Raw genomic sequence first — 8,667 nt, forward strand, 5'->3', positions numbered from 1 at the left:
CATCTTCTGTTTCTTGAAATATGATGCTGAAGTTATTAAATAACCTTAAGTTTTAAATTTTATATTATCAGCTAAAGTTTTAGCATTCAGAGGAAGATGGAAGTTTGAGGCTTAGCAGAGGCATTACACCCTGGAAGTCCTGCAGGTCATTCCTAAATCATCAAGACAACCTTCTCTCCAGAATCAAAGCATAATGGGGCTACAATTATATCTATTACTGGGTAGTTTAGGGCATGGTGGAGAGGCAAATTAAGAAGCAGGTGAGCAAAGTTACACATCCAACTGAGAAAATAAAGCCAGGGGAGTAAATGAACGTAAGGGAAGTGAACAGAGATGGACCTGACACTCGGTCAACACTTTGGTCCACCTTCCCAGTAAGAAGATGGCACAGTGGTAAAGAATCTGCCTGCCAATGCAGGAGACACAAAGATTCAGGTTTGATGCCTTAGTCAGGGTAGATCCCCCAGAGTAGTAAATGGCAACCTGCTCCAGTATTCTTGCTTGGAAAATTCCATGGACAGAGGAGCCTGGTGGGCTACAATCCATGGGGTCACAAAGAGTCAGACATGACTGAGCATGCACAAACACACACAAGAAACCATTTGGGATAGAAAATAAATTATATAATGCTGGATAGTGATGCTTATGAAGTACAAGGTTAAATAATATATTATTGTTAAAAATCACTTGGTAAGACATGAAACACATAGATTTGAAATTATTTTTGCCATAGTGCTCACATGTACAGCCACAATGTAAACCCAAGTCTCATGAAAGTTTACAGAGATTTTCTGGTTACATTTTATATCAGGATGATTAGCTGCAGAAAACTAAGTACCAACAGTTTGTACAATCCCTTTGTAGTAGTACAATTTCTGACTTTTTCATTTGGAAAGGAGGTTTTAAAAGTAAGTTTAGGCTTTAAGTTTATTGAACTATGTGAAATTATAGACAAATAAAATAATTGATTTGTTTTCCTTCAGTATAAAGAAAAGGTGTGACAAGTGTAATCTATAGTGAATTTTTTAGTAGTAAATTTCAATAAATCTGGAATTATTTGAACAAAATTTTCTGTATTTCTCATTTGTCTTATAAAGCTCGGCTTTACTTTTGCTATGTTTAATTTATAAACTTCATATCTAATAGCTACTTTCTGAATGGTAAAAGGAGAAAAGTGCATGCTCAGTCATGTCTGACTCTTTGTGACCCCATGGATTGTAGCTCACCAGGCTCCTCTGTCCATGGAATTTTCCAGGCAAGAATACTGGTGGTTGCCATTTACTACTCCAGGGATCTCCCCTGACTCAGGCATCAAACCTGCATCTCTTGTGTCTCTTACATTAGCAATAATTTATTAGTTCAATATATTAGTACAAGAACAAAAATAAGACTAAAAATAAATTCAAAATATTATAGCTAGAAAATTTTCAGCTATTCTGCTATAAGCTGTCAATGAAAGTAAGTTCACTATCTAAAAATGCCAGATCAGCCAACAAAATGTCTCAATTCATCCGTTTTGCATTACTGTGAATTTTTTAAAGTAGATTGGGTAAGAGCACCAGAAATGGTGAAATAATATGTATCACTAAATTTTTTTCTATTTAAAATGTGGGGAATGTCAGGGAAATAATAAAGCTAACCAATGTTACACATGGAGTATGATATTCACAGGACAGTTTCTCCATTGGCAAATGATTTATTGAATAAATCCAGTTTAGAAATTCAATTTGAATTTAGAAATAGATGTTTTAATCAATTAAGGATAGATAACAAGCTTAGGATATGATTTATTGCTTTATACATTTTTATTGATGTGAAGAAATTAATACTTTGTAGATCTTTTATTATTAAGGAGCTTGTGAAAATTGTATCAGTTTAGGCATCTACTAGTATGAAAATTTAAATCTAGCTATTTCTTCTCCAAAATATTGCTCATATGAAAGCATATGTGTATTTGTATATTTTCCTGAAATTCCCACATAATGACACACATGTAAATTTTTAGACGAAATGTTATTTTCTTTTGTGCCAGAAGTTATTTCAACTTGTCTAGGAATTGACAAAGCCATTGTTGCGTTTTTTCAGAGGGGTATAATGGCAATGCCATGTTATATTTATTGTTATTTTATGACTCTTTGCCAAAGAAATATATAATTTTGTAATACTCTGCTATAACAGGAATAAAAATAAGTGACACTTTAGAGAGTAATGTTGAGTAATGCTGATTCATGTTATGCTCGTAGGGATTGTTGGGTCAAAGTTATGAAGAATTTTAATCTATTCTCTTAATTTAAAATATCACTTTTTAATTCTTCAGTTCCCCTGCCATTTTAGTGAGCTATCTGTTTGTTTTGTTTTGTTTTGTTTTGTTTTGTTTTGTTTTTGGAAGCTCTGGAAAACCAAATATCCAAGTTTATAGCACTGTATATAAAGTGAAAGTAAACCCGTAGCCTATGGGGTCTCTGTTTTATTTGTGGGAAAAAAGTTTTTTCAAGTTGATAGTGGATGTTATAAAACCTGTCTTATTGGGTTAAAAATCTTTTCAGTGAAGTAATTTCTAAGGTTTTTAGCAAAGTTAAAATCATACACTATACACTTACAGATAGGCATGTCATTATTATCAATTTGTCTGATCATATATTTATTATTAGCTTATCCTGTAACACCCTTAGAGAAGGAAATGCAACCCACTTCAATATTCTTGCCTGGAAAATCCTATGGATAGAGGAGCCTACAGTTCATGGGGTCACAAAGATTCAGACACAGCTTAGTGACTAAACAACAACATCCTATAACACATATTGCCCAGTCACATATGTATGACATATCTAAGGCCTATTATATTCATTGCCAGTATTATGTTTATATGCTAACATGGCAGGAGATTCATTGAATTTATCTCCTAGAGATAAGGGGTGCTACTAGCATTTTGCTACTGGTGAATATGAAAATTTCTCATTAACTTAGTCAATTTTATTATGTTAAATATACTGGGATAAATAATTTTATTGAGAAGAAATTGTGTGTAATATGCCAGCATATGCCAACACCACCTTCTCTCATTAATATTTTTACTAAGTACTTATAAAAAACAGTTTTTCACTAAATTTCAGCATAGAACACAAGAAATATGGATATATTTGTCTAAGAAAATATTTTCTGGAAACATATATACAGCAAATATTAAAGGAAGTCATAAAATCAAGGCACAGAAAATATTTCCTTGCACTGATTACTGACAATTCAAAATGGAAGTATAAGTTTAGTAATAATTATATAAAGCAATAGAAAAAATCTCAGTCTTAAAATATGCTCTTATGACTTGTATTTATGGTTCTGGAAAAATAACAGAAATGCCCTCCTGCCTTAACCAATTAGTAAAAAAGAAAAAAAAAAGGGAAATAACCATGTCAAGACAGTTTTTATAGCTATAATTTTTTTCCCCACTGAGCCCCTCTTAAAAAAATATATACAATTTTTTACTTTTGTTTCAGTTCAGTTCAGTTCAGTGGCACAGTCGTGTCCAACTCTTTGCGACCCCATGAAATGCAGCACGCCAGGCCTCCCGGTCCATCACCAACTCCTGGAGTTCACTCAGACTCACGTCCATCGAGTCAGTGATGCCATCCAGCCATTTCATCCTCTGTCATCCCCTTTTCCTCCTGCCCCCAATCCCTCCCAGCATCAGAGTCTTTTCCAATGAGTCAACTCTTCGCATGGGGTGTCCAAAGTACTGGAGCTTCAGCCTTAGCATCATTCCTTCCAAAGAAAGCCCAGGGTTGATCTCCTTCAGAATGGACTGGTTGGATCTCCTTGCAGTCCAAGGAACTCTCAAGAGTCTTCTCCAAAACCACAGTTCAAAAGGATCAATTCTTCGATGCTCAGCCTTCTTCACAGTCCAACTCACACATCCATACATGACTACTGGAAAACCATAGCCTTCACTAGACAGACCTTAGTCGGCAAAGTAATGTCTCTGCTTTTGAATATGCTATCTAGGTTGGTCATAACTTTTCTTCCAACGAGTAAGCATCTTTTATGTTTACAGCAATATGAGCAGAAGGTCCAGAGATTATCCATATATGCCTTGTGCCCCAATATAGAACCTTCTCCCTCATTCCTCATCATTCCTCATTGCAGTGGTACATTTGTTGTTACTGATGACCCGTACATTGACACATCATTGTCATCCAAAGTTCATATTGTACATTAGGGTTCACTTTTGGTGTTGCATTTTCTGTAGGAGTGAACAAACATATAATGACATGTATCCACCATTTTGGTATTATAGAACAGTTTCACTGTCTTACCTACCCCCCCCCCCCCAAAAAAAAGGAACATTTAATGAATACGTGTGTCATCCTTGTACAGAAGTCATGCTAATCTTTCCTGTATCCTTCCAATTTTAGCATTTGTGCTGCTGACGTAAACACAGGAAATGTTGAAATGTTCTCTTTTGAGCACTAATGAGGACACCCGCTGACCACAGGCAGGGGTCAGTCCTGGTCCAGGTGGGTGGCATGTAGGTTTTCCAGGAAGGCAAACAGAGCTCAGTTAGAGCCCACAAGTTGTACTGTGTCGCTTTGGGTTGTGGGGAGGGTTAATTGTAAGTCCTGATGGAGGGGTGGGGTGAAGATGGGCTTGGGTGCACAGAGCCATCAGGAGCTCAGAGAATTCCAGAAGAACCAGGTGCTATGAGCTGCTCCACAATCATTCTTGCCAAAGGACGCTGGATCTCACAGGATTTGGGGAATTCTAGGTGAACGGCACATAAGGGGAGTCCTGAGGTGAGAAACGTCTATTAGTCCCAAATTCCAGATGCCTTCTTCCAAGACTCACCTGTAAGGAGATTGGTTCACACCACCTATGAAACAAACCCCGATCCTCATGGATGCTGTCCCCTACCCGCAGAGTCTTAGTGTGGCAGAGCCTCCTCAGAGGCGCCTGGACAGGTGAGAACAGGACGTGTAGCTGCCAGACCAGCGGCCATTTTCCAGAGCAGGAAAGTGAATGGGTCGTGCTTAGGCCCCAAATCTTTAGCTTTCCAGGCCAGGACAGTGATGAGGGCTTCTGGAGTCGCAATTTTGTATTAGCCAAGTCCAAGGCCAGGACACCCTGGGCTGTGCCGTTCCACTGCACACCCTTGGTCCAGTTGTTTCTCCTGGCTGCTGAGAGGTATCTAGGATTTGTGTGAGAGACCATGGTCGCCTCTCCTCCTAAGAGCAGCTTCAGGTCATTAATCTCTGTTTCTGACCCAGCTGAGTTGCCAATAGTCTGCTGGGGATCTAGACTCTTCACCCAAGCTCCTCCATCAGGAAATGTGCTCCTTTGAGCGCCATGTGAGATACAGATGTACTGAGGCCAAAGTCTAATACAGGTGAGTGGAGTGTGGGGTTTCCCAAGAAGGCAAAGAGCACAGTTAGCTCCCAAAGAGTGTGTTATATGACTTTGGGTTTGTGACGGGCTTAGGTGAGGGTCTCAGGATGGGGAGGATGGCAGAGATGCACTGTGTCCAACAGGAAGAGGCAAATAGGAACTAAAGGACAGTTATTGAGAAGTGAATAGATTTCTTCGAGTGTTCCAGGCTACTGTTTGCAAAAGAATTTTAGGCTGTATTAGGCAAAGTGAGGACCCAGATAGAACCTGGAAATCGCACTGAGTTGGAGAAGTAGAGACTGAAGTTGCAGTAGTTAAAGCAGTTGGAATTTGTGAGACAGTAGAAAGGGAAGGAAGTGGCACACAAAGAACTCTGGTGGTTGCAGAGGGGTTCTCTGATGTCTTCAGCTGAGTACTGATCTATGCAGTGGTTTCAGGAAACTACCAATGCCAGGAAAAGAATCAGAATGGAATAGTTAATCTTTGTATATCAAGTATACTCAAAATTTGCCCATATCCCATTGATTATAATGCAAAGCCCTCCTAGATATGGCACAGCTGTGCTGTGGGATGAATTGTATACCTCAGAAAGTTCTGCTGAAGCCCTAACCTCTGGTTCTGTGAAAGTGAACTTATCTGGACATGGGGTCTTTGAAGATTTAGTAAGATATAAAATGAAGTTATACTGGATTCGTGTCCTTATAAGAAGAGAAGAGACACAGAGACAAACAGAAAAGAATGTTCTGTGAGGACAGAGACATACTGAGGGAAAAACCTCCATGGGACAATGAAGAGAGAGATTGGAGTTTGTAGCTGCAAGCTAAGGAATGGTAAGGATTGCCAGCATTATGAGACTATGGCCCTTATAACACCTGATTCTTTAATTCTAGCCTCCAGAATTGTGAGGAAATACATCTCTATTGTTTTAAGCCACCTAGTTTGTGAGAATTATTTTGTGGCAGCTCTCAAATTTCTATAGACTGGTAGAATCCTTAGGAAAATAGCAAATTAGCCATAGAATAAAGACTGTTCTAGTCCCACTCTGATAGAATTTCAGTTCAGTTCAGTTCAGTGGCACAGTCGTGTCCGACTCTTTGCGACCCCATGAATCGCAGCACGCCAGGCCTCCCTGCTCATCACCAACTCCCAGAGTTCACTCAGACTCACATCCATTGAGTCAGTGATCCCATCCAGCCATCTCATCCTCTATCGTCCCCTTCTCCTCCTGCCCCCAATCCCTCCCAGCATCAGAGTCTTTTCCAATGAGTCAACACTTCGCATGAGGTGGCCATAGTACTGGAGTTTCAGCTTTAGCATCATTCCTTCCAAAGAAATCCCAGGGCTGATCTCCTTCAGAATGGACTGGTTGGATCTCCTTGCAGTCCAAGGGACTCTCAAGAGTCTTCTCCACAACACAGTGATAGAATTTAGTCCACAACTAATCAAGTTGAAAGTTAAAAACAAGAATTCAGAGGATCAGAATAATCCAATGAACTGAACTATACCCCAGAAGAGGACCCAAATCAAATTAAAATATTTTTTAAAATTCCACAAAACTTGAAATTCATATAATCTGTCATGCCATCAAACATGTCCAGACATGCAAGAAGCAGAAAATATAACTTATAACCAGGAGAAAGATCAATCAGTACTAGAAAGCACAGAGCTGATAAATTTTTAAAATAAAGATATTGAAATGGTTTTATAAATATACTTCACATATTCAAGACAAGAGATAAAAACATTAATATGATGAAGAGAGAACTGCAGGATATGAGAACAATTCAGATAGAAATGAAAAATGCACTACCTTTGAAGATCCCTGGAGAAGGGAATCGCTACCCACTCCAGTATTCTGGCCTGGAGAAGTCCATGGGGCCACAAAGAGTTGGACATGACTGAGTGACTTACACTTAATGAAAATACATTGTATAGGATTAAAAACAGATTAGACAGTTTAAAATTTAAAAAAAAAAACATGAAACTTGCAGCTATAACATTAGACACTATTCAAAATAAAACAAAGATAGAAAAAATAGTAAGAAAAAATGAAGAGACTATCAATGAACCTCAGGAAAGCAGCAAGTGTTTTAATATCTCTGTAGTTGAATTCCAAGGAAAGGGGTAGAGATGGAGGTGAATAAAAATCATTCGAAGAGATAATGACAATAGAACTATGCAATATTATGAAAATTGTAAACCCACAAATCCAAAACACTTTGTCTTTTAAGTGTTGAAAGAAAACTAAATAATTTTCCTGTTTTCAAAAATGAAGACTCACATAACTCAGAAATAGAAAAATGGAAAGAATTTTTTTATCAGCAGATCAACAATAAAGAGTTTTAAAGGAAGTCCTTCAGACAGAATGAACATGATACCAGGTGAAAATTTGGTTTTATACAAATGAGGGAAACAGCAGAAATATACATATGAAGGAAAACATGTTTTGTTTTCATATTTTTCATTGTTTTAGATTAAGTGTAGAACTTTTCTGTCATTCCAAAGAGTTTCATAACCCCCTTTCAGTCGATGCTCTCCTTCTGATTCTTGCTTTCTATTACGACAGTTCCACCCTTCTTAAAATTTACATAAATGCAACCAAAGCTGTATTTAGTAGTTATACCTGGATTTCTTCACTTAGTGTAACATTTTGGAGATGCATCTCTTTTGTTCCATGTATCAGTACATTATACTTTTTATTGCTGAGGTTCTGTATCTGATGGATATTTGCATTATTTCATGTTTTGGGCTTTTATGAATAAGATGATACTGATATTTATGTACCCATCATATCTTCTTGATGGGAGAGTGGATAGGATAAGAACTCAGTGTATATTTTCCATTATAAGAAACTGCAAAATTATGTTCCAAAGTGGCTGTGCCTATGCCCTGTGCTCAGTCACTCAGACCTGTCTGATTCTTTGCGACCTTATGGGTTGCAGTCACCAGGATCCCATGTCTATGAGATTTCCCAGGCAAGAATACTAGAGTGGGTTGCCGTTTTCTCCTCTGTGTTCCTGCATTGGCAGGCAGATTCTTCACTTCTGAGCCACCAGGGAAGTCCAAAGTGGCTATACCACTCAGTTCCCAAAAGCAATGTATGGAAGTTTCCATAACTAAATATCCTTGCCAACATTTTGCATCTTGAGTCTTTAAATTTTAGCCATTATAGTGGTGTCTCATTGTAGATTTAATAGCCATTTTTCTAATGATTAGAGATGTTAAAAATATTTTCACCTACATATTTCCAGTCCACATATAATTTTTTGTGAATGATTCATTTAAATTCAT

General features: G+C 37.9%; 1 non-coding gene across 1 annotated transcript; it reads right to left on the minus strand.

The window, feature by feature from the left end:
- Positions 1-4,326: 4,326 nt before the first annotated feature.
- On the minus strand, positions 4,327-4,433 carry LOC114110353 (U6 spliceosomal RNA). Its single transcript, XR_003586634.2, has one exon. It is a non-coding gene; the product is annotated as a U6 spliceosomal RNA (small nuclear RNA).
- Positions 4,434-8,667: the final 4,234 nt, after the last annotated feature.

This window comes from Ovis aries, chromosome 22 (genome assembly GCF_016772045.2).
Source record: "Ovis aries strain OAR_USU_Benz2616 breed Rambouillet chromosome 22, ARS-UI_Ramb_v3.0, whole genome shotgun sequence".
Taxonomy (NCBI): Eukaryota; Metazoa; Chordata; class Mammalia; order Artiodactyla; family Bovidae; genus Ovis; species Ovis aries.